The 20,460-nt window shown below is 32.3% G+C and overlaps 2 protein-coding genes across 4 annotated transcripts in view; one reads left to right on the forward strand and one right to left on the reverse strand.

The window, feature by feature from the left end:
* LOC124354058 (zinc finger protein 350-like) overlaps nt 1–901 on the reverse strand; it is a 69,405-nt gene extending 68,504 nt beyond the window's left edge. Inside the window, 2 exon segments of the mRNA XM_046804232.1 lie at nt 474–520; nt 768–901. The gene's annotated coding sequence lies outside the window, so the exon portion shown is untranslated.
* Nucleotides 902–13,833: 12,932 nt separating this feature from the next.
* The window catches only part of LOC124354060, a 55,803-nt gene continuing 49,176 nt past the window's right edge, over nt 13,834–20,460 (forward strand). Inside the window, exon 1 of one of the 3 annotated variants that reach the window (XM_046804236.1) lies at nt 13,834–13,916. The gene's annotated coding sequence lies outside the window, so the exon portion shown is untranslated. Of the gene's footprint in view, nt 13,917–16,862; nt 17,775–20,460 lie in introns of those variants that run through there. The other 2 variants (XM_046804234.1, XM_046804233.1) reach the window with 2 other exon arrangements.

Consider the following 20,460-nt stretch of genomic DNA (forward strand, 5'->3'; position numbering starts at 1 on the left):
GGACTAGCCTACTCTGAACTGAATAAATTTAATTGTTTAGGTTAGATTTGGCTGTCATTATATAAGATAGTTCTGATTTTAAGTTACATAGCATCATTAAAGAAAAACTGTACATGCACAAAAGGTTTTGACAAATTTCAAGGTTAGATCTCATAAAAAAATTCTATTTCAAATTTAAAACACAGGAAAATGCACTATAGCCTATGTAAAGAAAAAAGTCTACACAATCTGCCACTTAGAACTTCAACTACGGACTACTCTGAACTGAACACATTAAATAGATTAGGTTAGTTTGGGCTGTCATTGTATTAGGTATTTAGAATAATACTGTGTTACATGAAATATCCAATAGGATAATATCATGACCATGCACACATGACAGTGGTAAACAAAATAGACCTATGACAATATTTTGGTGTATTGGATAAAATCATTTCTGTTAGGACTAAACAGGATATAAGGGACCTACTTACCTATAATGAAGACCACTTTCTCATTTTCTCAGTCTGGGTATTGTCATCTAAACAGAAAAATATGATCTACTAATAGTGTTAAATGGTATTTTTATAAACTTAATATTACACTAGACAATATCATTAAAAATAAAACATTTAAATGCGTCTGGTAATTCATAAATTTTACAACCAAAAGGGCTGCCTAGCCTAGAAAACCGTCGAACCCCAAAAATAGGGTCACGGAAGGCTTATTTTACAACACTTAAAATGTGGTTATCTTCAAGAATTAAGCGTGTAAATTAGTTTTGTTACCTTAATAGAGGTTTCCTCATTGTTAATTAAGCACTAAAAACGTATAATAAGAGTTAAAAATATAATTAAAACACTATTTTTATAAAACTGACAACAAACGAACACAAAAACACCTGCTGTGCTTGCGATATTGCTTGTATTTCCACAATCTGGCCGCCAGGGCTGATACTAACAGTTTATATAATCCATTGGTCATTATTATTGTTATATCATTAATAAAAGCCAAACAGCTAATAGGAACAAACGGCATTACAAGTTTATATTTATGTGAAAATACAATTGAACATCGTATTATTTATTATTATACTGAACATGTTTTTTACATGTCCTTTTCATTAATAACGTAGTCTCACCAATTACTCCGACAAGAACTCTGAGTGCTTATAGGATTTGACTTTACCAGATAGTTTATAGTTATACAAGTCACTGTACTAACTAGTAAATCAGTGTTATAAGTGTGTAGTTCACATTATATCCATAAGTATTTTCCACATTTTCATATTTAGCGTTGTAAGACCATTATGAGCGTTACAAAGTGTTACTGAGGACTCTAGTGAGTTGGTGCGATAATTTTGTTTTTGAAATACCAAAATCTTTCTCAGGACTATTGCTGTATTTAATAGTAAATTTGAGTCTTCTTGGTTGGTTCTTCTTATGTTATATTATGTTTCTTTTGAGTCTGGAATATAACTTTATCTTTGGTTAACAACCGACAAATGAATCGGATCTGAATGTCATGTGGTCGTCTCTCAAAGACCTGAAACTCTGATATAACTACTCCTCGAGCGCACTTTGGTCAATACTCTTGTGCACTACTACGAAACTAAGACATGCGAACTCAAACTGCTAGCTGAGGAACTTATTCATTCTCGATCTAAAAAAGACGGCTTTTAGATAAATTGAAAACATGGTAATTTGGGGTTCTTTTGACAAAAATAAACACTACCTTTACCTTATGTAAGGGAAAGGCTTGATTAATTTAAGCCATGCTTACTGTTGCTGTGATATTGATGTTAGTTAGTTTTAGCAATAAGAAGACGAAAAGGAGTTGTATTAGTAAGTCAAAGCTCTAGCATTTGTTTGGGATGCAATTGTGGAGATTAAATGAATATTTTAACAATTTATAAGCATTGATTTATTCTAACGATGATCATTACTTTATAATTTTTCCTATACTATGATATAACGTAAACTAAAAAAAACTGATTAACAGCAGTGCAGTCATTTATTTCTCCAGTGTGTACAGTGGCATTCGTAGTCCTAGTGTAGATGTTATTTATAATTTCAATTTGGCTTGCTAAATTCTTTGATATTTTATTTTATTTCAATAGCTATTAGTTGATACTTTGTTACATACGTTAAATATTTAAAACCTATATGATTTTGTTCGTCGTGGAGACCGACTTTGACTGTATTATTTATATATCTCTTTAAATTGTATGATAAGTTGTGACATACTACTGATGTATTATACAAAATTAAAAAGTTGTTCTTTCCCTGTATTTTTTTAATGCTAAAATCAAATCTTTCAACCCGATCTTTTCAAATAAAATATCAATATGTTCTTACTAAACTACATTCAATAGAATCCGAAGTTCCTCAAGGAAGTGTACTTGGTCCATTTTATACTTAATATACCACTAACCTCCCATAAAATGAACGTACTCAAATTGCAACTTTCGCAGATGATACTACAGTTTTTCCATTCAGTCTAAAAAAATGTGTTCAAACAACACATTACTTACAACAGAGCTTAGATGCAAAATTATTAATTGGTTTAAGACATGGAAAATCAAAATTAACGAAAATAAATCAGTTCATATAACGTTTACATTAAATCAAAATTCTTGTCCTCTAGTTACATTGAAGGCGTTCATTTACTCCAAGTAACTGAAATAAATTATCCAGGCACGCGTTTAGACAGAAGGTTTACATGGAAATCCCACATTTGAGCAAAGAAACAACAGCTAAATTAAAAAAAAAAAATGAATTGGCTACTCGGATCTAAATCAAACCTCAGTTTAGAGAATAAGTTACTGTTCTCAACCCAAACTAAAACCTACTATCCTAGAACCTGAATTGTGCAGTTATGGATGTTGTGCAGTTATGGGGCACAGCAAGCAATTCAGATCTGGAGATACTTCAATGGTATAAATCAAAATTGTTAAGAAGAATTACAAAAGCGCCTTGGTATATATATCCAATAAAACGCTACATCAAGATTTGAACATCCCAACAGTCAAAGAACAAATTATAAAATTCAGCCGCAATTATATTTCAAGATTAGATCACCCAAAACATCTAGCTTAAATGTACACAATTCTAAAAGTGTGTACAGACTGCACCAATCTGCTATTTTGGAACTACCTTTTAGGTTCTTGAACTAATTTATGTTAGTGTTAACTGTGGTTAACATCTAACAAAATTTTACAACCTTTACTGTCAATGAGCAGCTGTATATAATAGTTATTAGTTTTTTAATGTATTTAATAGTAGTAGGATATTTTACATAATTAAACTGTAGTCTCCTTATGAAATGTAGAAACCGCTTTATAAACTATTGAATTTATTAGTCATTGTATTGTTCTTTGTTATGTAACATATTTTAAATTTTCTTTGCTGCTGTAATGTTTCTCTAAATATTTTTATTTTTAGACGATGCACTCTTCTGCAGGGACTGTGCATGTGTTGTTCAAACCTAAGAATACGTTCTTTGAAGATGATCACAGCTATTTTTAATTTCATTTTCTTAGCCACAATGTGACTGCGTGTGATGTTAAGAAGTGGACAATACAAATAAAGACAGAATATTAACATGGACAAAAGGAAATAAGAAGCTGTTCAATAGAAATACAAGTAATTTTTAGATTACGAAAATCTGGATCGGAAGTGATCATATCAAGACATCAAACATTGAAACAGTTTTGAGGTGTTTAAAGCAACCGATATGATGGATGACGATTCTACTAAAAAATAAGACAAAATGGAAGACAAACTGCCTTTGATATCTGTTTCGGATATATCTGGCTCAAGAAGTTTGGTCACACCTATCAATAGTATAAAATTAAAAAGTGACTACAACACTTATTAATGCGTTGGTATGAACAACATTCATAATAAGCACGTAAATATTGAAGTGCATAGTTCATAAATTAGGCCTTTAACTGAACTCAAGGCAAGCTTTCATACATATCAGATAAAAAAGGAAAGAGCCTATAAAGTTGTTAAAAAATATGTATTTGTCAAATGGCCCTGATGGATTGAAACTGTTATATAAGCTTACGGTAACATTTACTAATTTGCAGTATTATCAAACCGAAGATCCACTATCCATATTTTTTTTAAATTTAGAATATGCATATAAAAATAATGGTATGTTACAAATTTAATTCTTGTAGAATACTAAGATTGTTTTTGAACCTTCACACAATGCATAAGGTGACACAAGTGTAGATCGATACCTCCTGTCTTACTGACGGTATCTAGGCGATGTGTTAAATGCAGTTTAAAACATGACACCAATTCTCGAAAATATCCAAAAACACTTCTACGCTAGTGTTATACGAAAGGGGCGCCCTTACTTAAGTGTACGAATAGCCGTTATCAGTTTTAATTATTTGTCCCCCGAAGAACCTATTTATTAGCCAAATAATACAAATAAAGTTCCAGACCTTCTAGACGTTTTAAACCGAGGTGTTTAAAAAATTATACGAATTTGTTTAATCGCTTGATTTGTCATCAGGTCGTATTCCAGAAAACAAGAAAAATAAGTGCATCAGTTGTCATTAGAAAATATCTCTAACTAACAAGTAAAACACGAACTGGAAGGAATTTCGTGACATGTTAAATAACAACCTAAAACTCAACATTTAACTGAATTGTAGCGAAGACAGATAATTAAGCTGACTTATTTGACTGATCTGTATATGCTTGTGATTGATAACCTACTTCCTTACTTACAAGAAACTTCAGTAGTCACATTAATTACCCAACAAAAATTAACAAAAAAAGGCTGAGACGTGTATGGAAAAATTCTAAATATCCAGTGGACAAAACAAATTTCAATAGGTTACTTTGGTATTATCCGGAGGCCACTGTGTTTGGACGGGCTTTCCTTATCGGGGACCAAAATAAACTTCATTATAAAGTACTAGTACTTTCTTTGTTTCGTAATCAATCGGAAAATACCCGATGAGTCATACTTTCTGTCGCCAAATCGCCTCCAAACAGGTCTAGACGAGCGACCCTTCAAATAAGCCTAGACGCACTAATCACCTGTCACTTTCGAATAATTAATTTATAGTTCTTGTTTTCATTGATTGTCGTGCGCTTCATTAATTTATAATGTCATGAATAATTACCTTTGCCTCTGGAATTTAACTCGAACTGAAGAGGAAAGCTTTTTAATAACAGAATACATGTGATGATCGTGAGTAGCGGCAACTAGTAGCGATGCATGTAAATGAACTCTCACAGATATCACTTCATTTAGGAGGCGGAATACGATAACCGATCGCCGTAATGACTTGTAAATTTCAAAATAGGTAAAATAAAATCTGCTCTTTTTAAAACTGCAATTTATTTTAGTCCACGATAAGGAAAACTCTAAAAATAGTGGCCTTCGGATAATACCAAAGTACTTTCAGTAGAGTCTCATTTCAATATTGAAAGCTATGTTTCAAGATGTTTAAAACTAATGAATTTGTTATAGTTTACCTCTATTGTTTTTTTTTTATTCGATTAATTACTCTTTATGGAAATATACTCAAATAAATAAACCTTAGTACCTCAATTCTACCTTTATCTAAACCAAATGGTTCTTCAGCAAAGTGTAACACAGAAAATGCCGAATTATTTATTGAACATTTCACTGAGTCTTTATGCGTAATCCTAGAGTTAATAGTTATGATATCAGTTTATTAATAAGAGAATGTCTTGACTTACATATCCAACTTACACTGCCGGTTTAGGCTATTTAAGCCCACAGATAAATAGACCATTGATAAATTGAACCCTAAAAACTCAAGGATTGATCTTTTAACGGGAGGGGGCTACTAGAACCGAAGGATCTATTGAGAAAAGTTGAAATTTCGTTGTATACTTTTTAATAGAGTTCTCGAACTTGAATATTTCTCTCCCCAACGGATGATTGCCCAAACCATAGTCATAACGTAAACCAGGCAAACATCCAAATCTAGTTGCTTCATATAGACCAATATCGGTCTTCTACCAACTTTCCAAACTTTTTGAAAATATACTCTTTAAGAGTTTACAATCAATAAACATTTAACAAAACGTTATCCCAGATTATCTGAATATCTTCAAACAAAAGCATTCAAAACAACTGAACAAGTGCGTAGGGTGATTAATGCAATAACACTTAAAATCGCAAAGATTTTGTTCTGCAACATTTTCTGATGTAAGTTAAGCTCTTGACAAGATCTGGCTTCAAGGGCTATTGTTCAAAATTAGAGCACTTTTTCCTCATTAATTCATTATAATTCTTTATATTTTACAATTACTGTAACAGTGTAATACTCTAATACAAACCCTCAGTTAATAAAAAATTAGGTACCTTAACTAGTGCCCCTTGCGGTTTAGTATAGTATCAATTTAGCAACCATAGCCGAAGTAGTAGGAACACAATTTTTTGCAGGTTCACGGTATGTTAGTTATTATTTGGCCTAGAACGTTGCATATAGTATAAATTAAAAATACCATTGTTAATTTAACTCATAAACAACGATTAAAAATACTTTTGCTGCATTATCGATGCAGTTGTAGTTTACGGCCTTGTATGTTATAAACATTATATAATATAAAGCATAATGACGAACTAGCTTCACGTGATAGATATTACAAACCATTTTTATTGAAATAACGCAGTTTTCAAGGAATTCAGCTAAAAAGGCTCATTTTGCAACTTAACTCAATTTTCACATTTATAATATAAACTCTTGAAATTGGTTAACATTTATATTCTTCACTTTGTACATCTTGCCATCTTAAATTTCTTAGTCTAATCTGAAGGAAACTGTATTAAAGAAGTTACTTAAGTAATGTAACCACATATACCCAATAATTGAATAAATCTTCTTCATTGTGTCGTAAAGATTACAAGTACAGAGTTCTATCTAATATATAAATTTGACGTATAATTATTAATTATGACAAATGTACGTTGTGTGTGTGTGTGTGTGTGTGTGTGTGTGTGTGTGTGTGTGTGTGTGTGTGTGTGTGTGTGTGTGTGTGTGTGTGTGTGTGTCATATTAACAAAAAATAAATAAGTATTGATATAACTAATACTATTATTTGAAGATTGTTTATAGTGTAATCAAAGATCACGACGTTCACGCTTTTGATAAATGTGACAGCCTTGCCCTTTGTATCATTAAGCATTATTTTATTTATTTTTTTGTATGTATATCAAACTGTTGGCCTATTTCCTTAAAGAATCTTTGTAGATTTTGGTTGTCGCGAGAAGAAATAAACAGAACAAATAAATAAACAGAAATAATTAAATAAATAAATAAAAATAAATAAACATGTTTTTAGCTTAGATCAAGGTAATACAATGATTTGTGGATATTTTAATGCTCACCATCAGTTCTGAAACTGCAAAAAACCTGACAAAAGAGATAATGACATCTTTAGGAATTTCAGTAACTCAAATTTTATACTGGCTAACGACCATTCCTTCACTACAATTCCGAGCTTATTTCATAATCAGTCAACCATAGACTTAACATTCTTAACCCCTGAACTTTACACACACCTTATATAAATATTATCAGCGAATAGAAGATATGTACATAATTAATTCCGAAAATAAATCAGTTCCCAGGAAATTTCTCGAACTGTGAAGAAAATAAGATAGGTTTACGATATTCATTTTAAAGTTTGAGTGCTAAGGCTAGTGGAAAAAAATCCAGATATGACAAAAGTTACCCGGGCTCCGCCTCACTGGCGTTTAAAGTTGAAGATATAAGAAGTAAAATGGTGAATTAATAGTCTGAATTTTAATCTCATTTCAAAGTAAATTTTTAATCACTATTATCTGTTTGATTAATCAGTTGTTTTAAATAAACCAGCTGGTGTGAACAACAGTTTATGTAAACATTGTTTGTAATATTATTGTTTACGTTCGTTTACATGGTGTCAACATCGTGTTGCGTTGCTAAGATTGAATAATTGAGTGATATTCAAGAACATCATCATTTGAGTTAAAGACGGCGAATTGTGTGTTTCTAGATAAAATCTTGAGATTTTAGATTTTATACCTGTGGTTGCCTGTTTAAAACTCATCTAAATATCATTTTCCATTTGATTAACCTCAAAAGATTATGGTTTAATTGAGGTTTGTGTTGTGTCTGTGCCACTATTGGCAAAGTTAGACATTTATGAGGCATCAAATTTCTATCCTTTATAATAAATTTTGTTAAATTATACGTCACATTTACACACATTTTAATTATTACGGTAGCTTAGTCCTGACAAAATGTCAGGTTCAGCAAACTCACCTCCAGGAGATATTGAATCACAGAAATTAGAAATGGAAACTCAACTGGCGGCTGCTTCGATTATAAGTGTAGAAATAGAAAATACAAACGTCAATCATGATTTTACAGAAAAGGTTACAGTATAATCAGACCATAACACAACTAATGTAGGCCAACAGAAAAGAAAGTTTAGTAAAGGTGATAATGTTATTAATCCAACAGAACAAAATACTTGACCCAATGCCTCCAATTTGGACTCAAATTATGTGGCAAAAAAACCTAACACTAGACGGTTGAGATTATACAACGAATCAAACAAAGGACCGTATGAAATAATCATACAAAGTAGGGACGGGAAAAAAATCAACCCATTTTTGGTAGGCAAAATGTTTAAAAATGGAGACTGTAAAATTTACCATATTAAACGAGTAGGCAGAAATCTAACTGTGATTTTTGAAGATGCTTTTTCGGCAAGTGAGTTAGTAAATTTTGTTAATTTAATTTAAAACGTTTAATTTTTAATTTAATTTAATTTTAATGTTTTTATACCAGCCAGTAAGGTGGAAATCACTGGGGTTGCGTATATCGAACCTGAAATTACTGAACAAGAAGTGATGAGTGAGAGTAAGTCCCCCTATCCCATAGTTCATGCCAAAAGAATTACAAAGTATGTAAACCGACAAGTAACAGACACACATTTCATGACTTTAACATTTGAATCCGACCAGCTTCCAGATTTGGTGTATCTAAATTATGTGCGAATACCCATTGAACGGTACATGTTGCCTATCAAGCAATGCTATAACTGTTTTCAATATGGCCATGTAGCTAAGTCCCCTTGCAAATTTGAAAAGATAAGCAGAGACTGCGGAATGAGGTTTCATAATGATGAATGTATACAGTAAAAAAATGTGTTAACTGCCACGGTAACCACAATAGCAACAGTAAGTCGTGCAAAGAATATGAGAGACAAAAGAAATTATGCAAAGGATGTCTATCCATAGAGAAGATTTTTTGACGGCAAGTAAACACTTCCCAACAAATAACCTAAAACATAATCCATACAGCATCCAAAGGAAATCATATGCGACCATAACAAAGCAGACTGCATTCTATAGTCAACCTCCATCAGTTACCGGCAGTGATCATTCCCTTCTGTTCTCAAGTAACAGATTTCTAGGACTCAGTGATACAATAGAACCCAGCAATACAACCCTTGACAAACCTATTAATACCAAACCAAGATTCGTCAAACCCAAGGAAAACTTGTCTGAAAAATCCTACAGTAGGACTTCTAGTTCAAGTATCGACAATATATCCTACCAACCTGCAAAAAAAAATCCGAAAATCGAACGCTCAACGCCTGCGAATAGCGGACAGTTAAAGAATTACTAAATGACAAAATTAAAGAATTGAGAACCAAAATACAAGGCGAAGGGGTTATTTATTAATAAACAAAAGGTAAGATGACTTACTGGCACCACTTCTTAAAGATTTATTGGAGTCTCAAAAACCTGGAAATACAATCCAGACATATAATAATACAACACATCAAATAAATTAGGAAACAAACAAATAGACCCCAAAGACAGTGTGTTTTAGTCCTAATCCACGAAACTTCTGCAATGAACAGAAAAGAAAATAGTCAGTTAAATTTGATTCAATGGAACTTAAGGTATATCAAACAAAAATGGGCAGTACTTATTCAATATATGACAAAAAACAAGATTCATATTGCAATCCTACAAGAAACATGGCTTTGTCCACATGATAGATCAGAGATAACAATTTCAAAATATTACGACTTGATAGAGAAGATGGTTATGGAGGTGTAGTCTTGGTTATTCATAACTCTCTGACCGCCAAAATAATCAAAGAACATAATAAGAATAATATCCAAATCCTAGGCATAACAATAACAAACTCTTTTAGATCATTAAATATATACAACATATATTGTACCAATAAACCAATAAATTGCTCCATTTGGCAAGAGTATATTTTTAGCTTAGATCAAGGTAATACAATGATTTGTGGATATTTTAATGCTCACCATCAGTTCTGAAACTGCAAAAAACCTGACAAAAGAGATAATGACATTTTTAGGAATTTCAGTAACTCAAATTTTATACTGGCTAACGACCACTCCTTCACTACAATTCCGAGCTTATTTCATAATCAGTCAACCATAGACCTAACATTCTTAACCCCTGAACTTTACACACACCTTGATAAATGGGAAGTCCTATCTGATGCGATGTGGAGCAACCACTTTTCAATATCAATGACTCTAAATTCTGTTAAACATTCACCATCCAAGGTAGAAACACCAAGAAAGAACTTTCAGAAAGTAAATTGACAAACATATTCTAAATTAGTTGAAGAAAATATGAAAAATATTGTCCACGAGCCCTTAAACATCCTAATAGAAATGTTGGAAAAAGTTATGAACAATGCAGTAGATAAATCAATACCCATATGTAACAGTCCTAGTGTAAGTAACCAAAAAGGATTTACACCAAAATCATGATGGACTGCTGAATGTTCTCATGTAATTGCTCAACGAAGGCTTAGTTTTAAGAAATTCAAGATGGATATGAACCCTGTAAGTTACCAAAAATATCAAGAAGCTCGGTTAAAAGCTAAAGACACAATCGAAAGGGCAAAAAACAACGAATGGCATAAAATTATCTGCAAACATAGGTGAGAAAAAAATAGCAAATTTGCATGGAAGGTCAAAAGAAAACTGAAAACAAACAAGAGCAATAATGAAATATCACTCATCAAAGAAGACCAGCACCTAGCAGAGAAGTTTATGAAACACATTGTCCCAGATCACGTTCCACAAGCTGAAGAGATATCCACACCAAAAATAAAGGATACAGGTCACATACTTGAAGAAAACTGCACAATGACTGAGTTAATTGCAGTTCTTAAAACAAAGAAAAAACCACTGCTCCAGGAAATGACCTCATTTCCTATAGTACGGTTACTCACCTACCTGAGGAGGCCTTAAACGTACTATTGAATATATATAATAATATTTGGAATGACAACCTAAGCTTACCACAAAAATGGAAAGATATAAAAGTCATAGCTCTGCATAGACCAGGTAAAGAGAAAGATCATGAGGAATCGTACCGCCCGATTTCTTTGATTTCCGTTTTTATTAAGGTGATTAATGGTATGATAAAGAAAAAACTAGAATGGTATGTAGAGAAATACAATCTGATTCCCTCAACTCAGTATGGATTTAGAAGAAACAAAGGATACGCCGACTATCTACTAAACCTAATACTGGATATGGAAACTGCTCGAACTTTTAACGAAACATTAATATTAACAAGTCTAGACATAATCATGTACATATGGTAGTGTAAAATTTACCCTATCTGTTTAAAAAAATATACATTTATGGTGTTCCCAAAAAGTTTATCAATCATTGTCAAAAGTGGCTTGTGGATAGATCACTTAATTTTGTTTCAAACCAAGGCATCATATCTAGAGTGACCTGTTGAGGTCTGCCTCAGGGAAGCACCTTGAGCCCATTGCTATTCTCATTATATTTGGCAGAAATAAACAACTGTTTGCCTGAAGGAGTCATATCCCTACAATATGCTGATGATGTGGCTTTGTACTCAAGTAATAAGAAAATTGATTAAGTACTGGTTAAAACGCAGACTGCACTCACAAATGTTTTCAATAACCTTTTCAATAATATGAGCTTTAGACTATTCGTTATGGAAAGTATCTAAATGAATTAAGCAGCCTAAGGTATCCATTTCCCGGATACTTATTATTTTAAAAAACCGATGGAAACTGCTCCAAAAGTAACATTGAAAAATCTGAGGCATATGCAGAATATTTCACCAATGTTTTCAAATTAAACGACGCCTTTGTAAACAACGAAAAGGAAATACGCGAGTATTTAGATTCTCCACTTCAACTCGATTTCCCGTTACGAAAATCAAACGATCTAAAGTTCGCTCAGTTGTAACTCACAGTCTCAATCCTCATAAGTCTCCTGGCTATTACTCTATTACTGGTAAAATACTGAAAGAACTTCCAAGAAAAGCGATTATATTCTTAACATTCTGATTTAACGCCATACTGAGACTAGAACACATACCCGTTCAATTTAAAAGAGCCCAGCTAATTGTCATCCCTAAGCCAGGGAAGCCCCTTACCCAGCTGACCTCATAGAGGCAAATAAGCCTCTTACCTATTATTTCAAAGCTGTTTGAATAGCTTCCTCTGAGAAGACTACAATCATAAATCGATGAAGATTTTGTAGTACCTGCTCATCAATTTGGTTTTAGGCGAAAACGTAGCACAATACAACAAGTCCATAGAATAGTTGAAATGATACGGGAGTGCTTAGAAAATAAAAGTTATTTTTCGGCTACCTTTTTATATGTCAGTCAAGCGTTTGATAAGGTGTGGCATACTGATCTATTGTACAAAATTGAGAAGTTTTTGCCACACTGTATTTTTCCAATACTAAAATCATATATTACAAACCGATCTTTTTAAATAAAATACTAAGATGTTCTTACTCAGCTACATTCAATAGAATCCGGAGTTCCTCAAAGAGGAGTACTTGGTCCATTTCATAGTTGTTATCGCTGACCTTCCAGGAAATGAACATACTTAAATTGCAACACGATGATACTGCAATTTTGTTAGTCTATAAAGATTGTGTTCGAGCATATCATTACTTAAAACAAACCTTAGATGTAATTACTACATGGTTTAAGACATAGAGAATCAAAATTAACGAAAATAAATCAGTTCACATAACGTTTACATTAAATCAAAATTCTTGTCCTCCAGTTACATTGAATGGCGTTAATTTACTCCAATTAACTGAAGTAAATTATCTGGGCATGCGCTTAGACAGAAGGCTTACATGGAAATTCCACATTTGGAGAAAGAGACAACGGCTAAATTTAAAAATGAATTGGCTACTCGGATCTAAAACAAAAACTCAGTTTGAAGAACATGATACTTTTATATAAAAACTATCCTAAAACCTGTACGGACATATGGTATGCAGTTATGGGGCACAGCAAGCAATTCAAATCTGGAGATACTTCAACGGTATAAATCAAAATTGTTAAGAAAAATTGCAAAAGCGCCATGGTATGTATCCAATAAAACGTTGTATCAACATTTGAACATCCCAACAGTCAAAGAAGAAATTACCAAATTCAGTTACAATTATCTTTCAAGATTAAAAGATTCTCCAATTTACCTTGCGGTAAATCTACTTGATAATTCTAAAAACTTGTACAGACTCCACCAAACTACTATCCTGGATCTACCTTTAAGGTTCTCGAATTAATGGTTAACATCTAACTCAATTTAAATTGTTAATGTTGTTTCTGTATATAATATTGACTTATTGTTCTTCTCAAATCGAACAGATTGTAAATAAGTAAAATGTTGCAAAAAAATAAAGTAATTAATTAAACTAATTCGTGTTAGCTAGTACATAGAGTAATAAAAGAGGAAGATTTTTCTCCACAGCCATTATGATCATCCATAACATTCAATGTATTGGCAGCCATGTTTTGACCAAAATGGTGGGTGGTTGATGATTGTAGAATCTAAATGCGTTTTATAGGAACTCTTGACGTTAATGCATATCGTAAGTTATAAAGTTACATTGCATACGCAACTTATTGAATATCAAATTACACATATGATATATATATAAAATAGACTCCACAACTATGTGCAAGTGTCTAACGATTGCCGCCAAACATGAAAACATCTGATTGTAATATGTCAAGTTGCTTCTGCTTCCGAGCATATGAAATCGATAGATCCTACTCTTGAATCTAACCTCGCTAGTTTTAATTAAAATAACTTGATCATTCTGTATCTGTTACTTTGAATTAAACATGATAAGAAATAAAATGCATGACTTGTAATGGAAACTTATTACTGAAAAGTGACTAGAACCAATTTATTGTATTTCTTAGTAGGCTGCGTTGTAAAGCCTAGTGAACGTGAACTTACATTACGTCAAAACCAAAATTCATATTTCTGATTATTATAGGCTCGTGTGACAATAAATATTGAGCTATTTCTTTTACCTAGTTGCCATTGAAATAAAATGCAGAATAACAGTTAGCCTTAAGTTTCATTTGTAATTCAATAAATTGTCAAGATTTTTAAAATCAATTAAACATAGTGTATTAGGAACTTTTTTGCTCATTTGGTTAACGGATTAAAGAAAGAATTTAATTAACACATGACAGTAGCCTATGTGTGTTTAACATAAATAGGCTAGTCAAGTTGGAAAGTACAATAAGAAATATAAGTTGGGTAGAGTACAATAAGTGGACCCGGTTTTTTATATCGAAGAATGTAACCATCGATACTTAATATTCACTTCTCAAATCTTACACTTTTAATCAATATAAAAGTATCTATAGTCCTCAATAAAAATCATATGATTTAAATTAAATTATGAATGTAATATTTACAGTGATCAAACAAATTATTATAACCAAAATTTGGAAAACTGAAGACGACCATATTTGCTCCTCTCACAGTTACAGTTGTTTCTTTCCCACAAATTTCACATAATGGTTTTTCGGTACGAGTCCAACATGTTGAAGTTACAAAAAATATGTCTTATCATCCATCTTTAAAAGCAATGTCATGTCCTAGTTTTCTAAAATTGACTGCCATTTTTAAGGGTAGGGTACGATAAGCGGACCCGGTTTTTTATATCGAAATTAGCAACCAATATTACTTAATCATAACCATCGATATAATCAATCGATACTAATTAATTATTTTGAACAATTAACTTAAATAATCTATATCAACAGCTGTAAACACTTTCAAATAATACACGTAAGGTAATATTTCAATTTTATTTAAGTAAAATTTGATTATTAAAAATGGCAGTCAATTTTGGGAAAGAAACAAATGTAACTGTGAGAGGGGCAAATATGGTCGTCTTCAGTTTTCCTAATTTCGGTTATAATAATTTGTTTGATCACTGTTTATATTAAATTCACATTTTAATTAAAAACATATGTTGGTTATTGCGGACCATAGATACTTTTTTATCAATTGATAGTCTAGGATTTGAGGTGCGAATATTAGGTATCAATGATTACATTCTTCGATATGAAAAACCTGGTCTGCTTATCGTACCCTACCCATTTTTAATAACCAAATATAACTTATATAAAATTAAAATATTACATTACAAGTATTATTTGAAAGTGTTTACAGTTGTTATAGATTATTTAAGTTAATTGTTCAAAGTAATTAATCAGTATCGATTGATTATATCGGTGGTTATAATTATGTAATATCGTTTGCCAATTACGATATAGAAATGGGTCCGCTTATCGTATCCTACCCTATAAGTCAAAACAACTTAAATAAGATAGGTGATTGGCTTGGCGGAATGCAGTGGTGTAACTAGGACTAGGTGTTAGGGAGAGGATGAGTCTGATTGAAGAGTATACCATACCAGGGGATATAAAATAAATCTAAATTTGAGTAAATTATATAGCTCTAATTTTAAGTATACAACATTTAACGACTTTTTCAAATCAGTTGGGTTACTGTTCTGCAATTTTAAAAATATTTAGGGCTCTCGGGGCAGGAGGGACCTATCCCTATCATAGTTCAGCCAATGACGAAATGAAATCTTAGGTGATCCATATTGAGGATGAAGTTGGACGTAATTTAACATCATCTTTATGCTTTCCGCTCAAAAACATTATTTTTGCTAGGTTTTATTAAAACTAATCTGTTTATACTCATATCATTGTAACTTTCAATGTTATTCTGATGGAGTAATAGTCCGTGTAGTATTGTAGTATCTGGTTTATGCTTTTTATTTGTCAATACTGTAGTATTATTTTTGTCTAAGACACTTGAAGTGAATGATGACAAAACTTTAGGGACTGTCAGAACTAGAGTAGTCTAACGTCAAAGAGTAATTTAATGTCCTTTGCTGAAAAGAATTTTTTTACTTGTTAAAAAAGAAACGATTTATTAATATTTTGAATCAGAATTTGGGCAGATATCTACTTAATCTATATGACAAAATATATCATGACAACAAAAAGAGTGCTATAGTGTGTATGAATAACATTAAAGACCAATAAAAAATCAAAATGTGCAGAAACAATTACGTCTCTATAGTATTTTTATTTTCACACTAAAACCAACACTTTTTCTATATATTTCAACAATTTTCACCAAGTGTGTGCTATTGTGCATATTGTTACTTCCTTTGATTTTATTTAGAAAATCTTCATTTAAAGTAATTAGGTTATTTATCATATTTTTTGATATGATACATAAGTTGTAACTTTTGTTTTGCAGTTTATATTTTAAAATACTTTATAGTTCTGTATTGAAAAATAAAATTTTAAAATGTTTAACATTACTCTCATAGGATAAAAAAAATCCAATAGACTTGTTTTTGGTATTTCTGTTGGAGAAAACCAAATGCTCTTAATTTCTTCATAAATCAGTTTTTTTATACTTAATCTACTACATTTTATACATATTTCAAATCCCCAGTCATTTTAGTAAAAAATAATATGTTATAGATTATTGAAGGAAAATAAATTTTAAATATTTATAAACAGCATTCTCAGTTCTAGTTATTAGTGGTGATCAGTAATCGCAGTGTAACTGGTGCAGCTCTGATGTGTTTGAAATTTGAAAATCCTTTTCTTTAATATATCAAATTTTAGATGAATCTTGGTAATGCTATTAGCTTGAGATGGTAAACGCATCTGATCGTATCTGGTCTTACGTCCCATATCTATTGTCATTGTTCAGTTTGTCTTAAGACCTGAGAAACTCTTTAAAAACTCGTTATTATTCTAAAGAATATGTTATATCCAATACTACTACTTCTATGCTTGTTCATGTGGAGTTTGATAGGGTAGTTTCCTTCCATTTGGAAGCTTGTGATAGTCATGGCAATTCCAAAGAAGGGCCTAGAAATATTAATCTTAGACATATGAACTCTATACCCGCCATCACCTCCACATGGGTTGACTGGGTAAGGCTGTTCTCTGTAGACTGGTTTCTGATGAAATGAACGAAAAAGTCCAAAAAAGTAAAAAAAGAGTCTTTACTACCCACCTTGAGTGACAATGTTGGGACTAAAACATCACCAATGATTCAAGACCAGCAGGCGTCTACCCTAACTACAATAGGTCTTGATGCAATAGTACCTTTCCCTGCTACAAAAAATACCAAGCCCACAGTACAAACTCCAGAACCAACACCCCAAGTTTCCTTTCAAACTTAAAAAACAATTCTTCAAGAATGTCCATTTGATGTAAACTCATTGCTTATGGAGGAGAGACTATTCACTATGTCAATGGATTTGCCTCTGTTTTCTGCCAGTGAATCTTTGGTGAGCAAGCGGAAATATTCATTGATCTGCCAGCGATAGCAAACAAGTTTTTTATAGATCTCCGCTTCCCATCTGTTGAAGTGAATGTGTCAAGTGAGTTGATCTATGTAGCTATCTATGTAGTACACTCTGGCCTGTACGCGGATCCCTACTCACTGTAAAACCATTTTACATTGTAATATTCAGAGTTTGACATAACATCAAACAGATCACTTCAATGTTTTGTTAGAATCCCTGAATAACAAGCCTTATGCTATATACTTAACTGAACATTGATTCCAATTCTTTTTCTTTATATAAAATTTTAAATTACAAAGTACTTTCATATTTTTCATGCAAAAAGCTCAGTAGAGGTGGGGATTGTGTTTTGTTGGGGGAGCAGGTGCCTGCAGAGCCAGTAAAAAGCCTTAGTAATGTTGTAATAATTGACGATGTGGTTGAATGTGTTGCATTAAGAGTATTCAACTATTTTTGATAAAATGTATTTATAGGCTACCTAAGAACAACAAAGCTACTTTAGATACATTTTTCTCTACCTTAGATAAATTATTCAACAAAGCATTCTAGAAATTTAATAATGCAAAAATATGTCTAAGTAGTGATTTCAATATTGACATCCTGATTGTTGACAACGTTAAATTTCAATTTATTGATTAAATGAGTAGTTATGATTTGCATCCTAATTTTCAGACTCCAACCCGTATCACTCTTTATTCTAAAACCTGTTTAGACAATAATTTCACTAATTTCCCACCCCACTCGTGTAGCACTCCTGAAACTGGTCTTTCAGACCATCTTGCCAATGTGTTGATGTTGAGACTTAGAGACCCTGGGGGTGGTGTTGCCCTGTCATCCTCACACTGTTTTTCTGATGAGAGAATTCAAAGTTTTCTTTCTGAGCTGAGGACTTAGGACTGGAATGCCGCCCTTGGTAATAGTATGGATGTCAACACAAGTTATAAAAGATTTATTGGCACTGTTAGACAAGCTTTCTTCTTAGCTTTTCCTCTCAGAAGCAACAAGGCCCAACTTTATCAGAAAGTCTCTAAAAGCTGGATAACCAATGGTGTCCACATTTCAAGTGAGAGAAAGGGAGGTACATGAAAAGAGCAAGTGGTTTAAAGAGCCTGATTTTATTTCTTATGTTAAAAAATACAAAACTATCTTTAAAAAATGTATAAAAGTAACAAATTTGAGCAGTAATAATGATCATTTTTCAAATTCTAAAAATAAAGTAAAAGCTGTATGGAAGGTTGTGGCTATAGAGAGTGTGAGGAATAATAATAAGATAGGGGCTGAGAAACTTTTGTAAATGAAGTTATAATTTCAAGCAAAAAGACATTACCAATAGTCTCAACGAATACTTTTGTAATATCACCAGTACATTGTCTCAAACCATGTTCTATATGCCTTAAACTAATTACAAATAGCCCTAAAATAAATAACACATTGACAAGTTTTCAACTGACATCAGAGATAGAGAGATGTTCTGCAAGTAGTATGATCTCTTGAACCTAATAGAAAGTTTCACCTTATCTACTTAAAAAAATGGATAATCTACACACTCTGGATAATCTACTCAGGGACTCATCTCTACTCAGTATTTTCAAAAGGCTTTTAGAACATTTTTTTACTAGACTTTTGTCTCTTATGAACATAAAAACCTGTCACCACTTTTTCACTTTGGCTTCCGCAGAGGTAAAAGCACAGCCGATGCAATATTTGAATTTGTGGATCCTGTTGCGGTTGCTGTGGATGGATCGCAGTTCACTGTTGGTGCCTTCTGTGACCTATCCAAGGCATTCAACTCGGACATCATTGAGGTCCTCATCGAGAAGCTGAGATATTACGGAGAAGCTGGGACGCACTTGCTTGGCTGACCTCCTTTTCGACAAACAGAAAAGAAAGTAGTGGTGAATCCGTGGGAAGAGAGTAGCTATTGAAAAATTACCATGTCCCCCAGGGCTTAATACTGGATCCTCCTCTGTTCTTTGCTTACTGCAATGATCCTAATTTAACATCATCCTAATTTGGATGATACCTCCATTGTAGCTTCCAACCTTAATACAGTTCATCTGTCAAAAATGCTGATTGAATCCCTTGACCAAATAAATACTTGGTGCGATGTAAATGGTCTAAAACTGAATCCTTCAAAAACACAATATATGAGTTTTTGTTTAAATTACAGTACAACTCAATCAGATTCGCCATTTTTACTTTCTTATTTCAACTAGTTCCTTAGTTTCTACCAAATTCCTTGGTGTTGAAATTTACTGTACTCTTTCTTGGCATTTTCAGGCTAATTCTTTACTTCCTTGCTTCAGTAAAACTTATTTTGCGATTGCTGACTTTATCTTCATCTGCTGTTTTCTCAGACAGGTTTACTTTGCATACTTCCACTTACACATCTCTTATGGTCTCACATTTTGGGGGAAATTCCACGTAAGCACTGAGGGTTTTCAAAATGCAGAAGAGAGTTATTCTGTATGGTTTGGGAAACCTATAAGCAACATTAAAAAAAACTCAAATCATTCAGCTTCTTTCATTGTTTATCCTCCATTGTCTCGTATTTGTCAAATCACACTCCCATACATTTTTGAAAAGAACCACCTTTAACAACTATTTAACCAGAAATTCCAATATCTTGCAATATCTCATCTAAAGAACCATATTTTTTTTAATCCCATGGTACATATGCTTAAAAATGTATAATAATTGCTCAGCCCACATAAAACATGAACCATGAAGGTTCAAAAAGCTTGCTGTTAAATTTCTTCTT

This window comes from Homalodisca vitripennis, chromosome 2, assembly GCF_021130785.1.
Source record: "Homalodisca vitripennis isolate AUS2020 chromosome 2, UT_GWSS_2.1, whole genome shotgun sequence".
NCBI lineage: Eukaryota > Metazoa > Arthropoda > Insecta > Hemiptera > Cicadellidae > Homalodisca > Homalodisca vitripennis.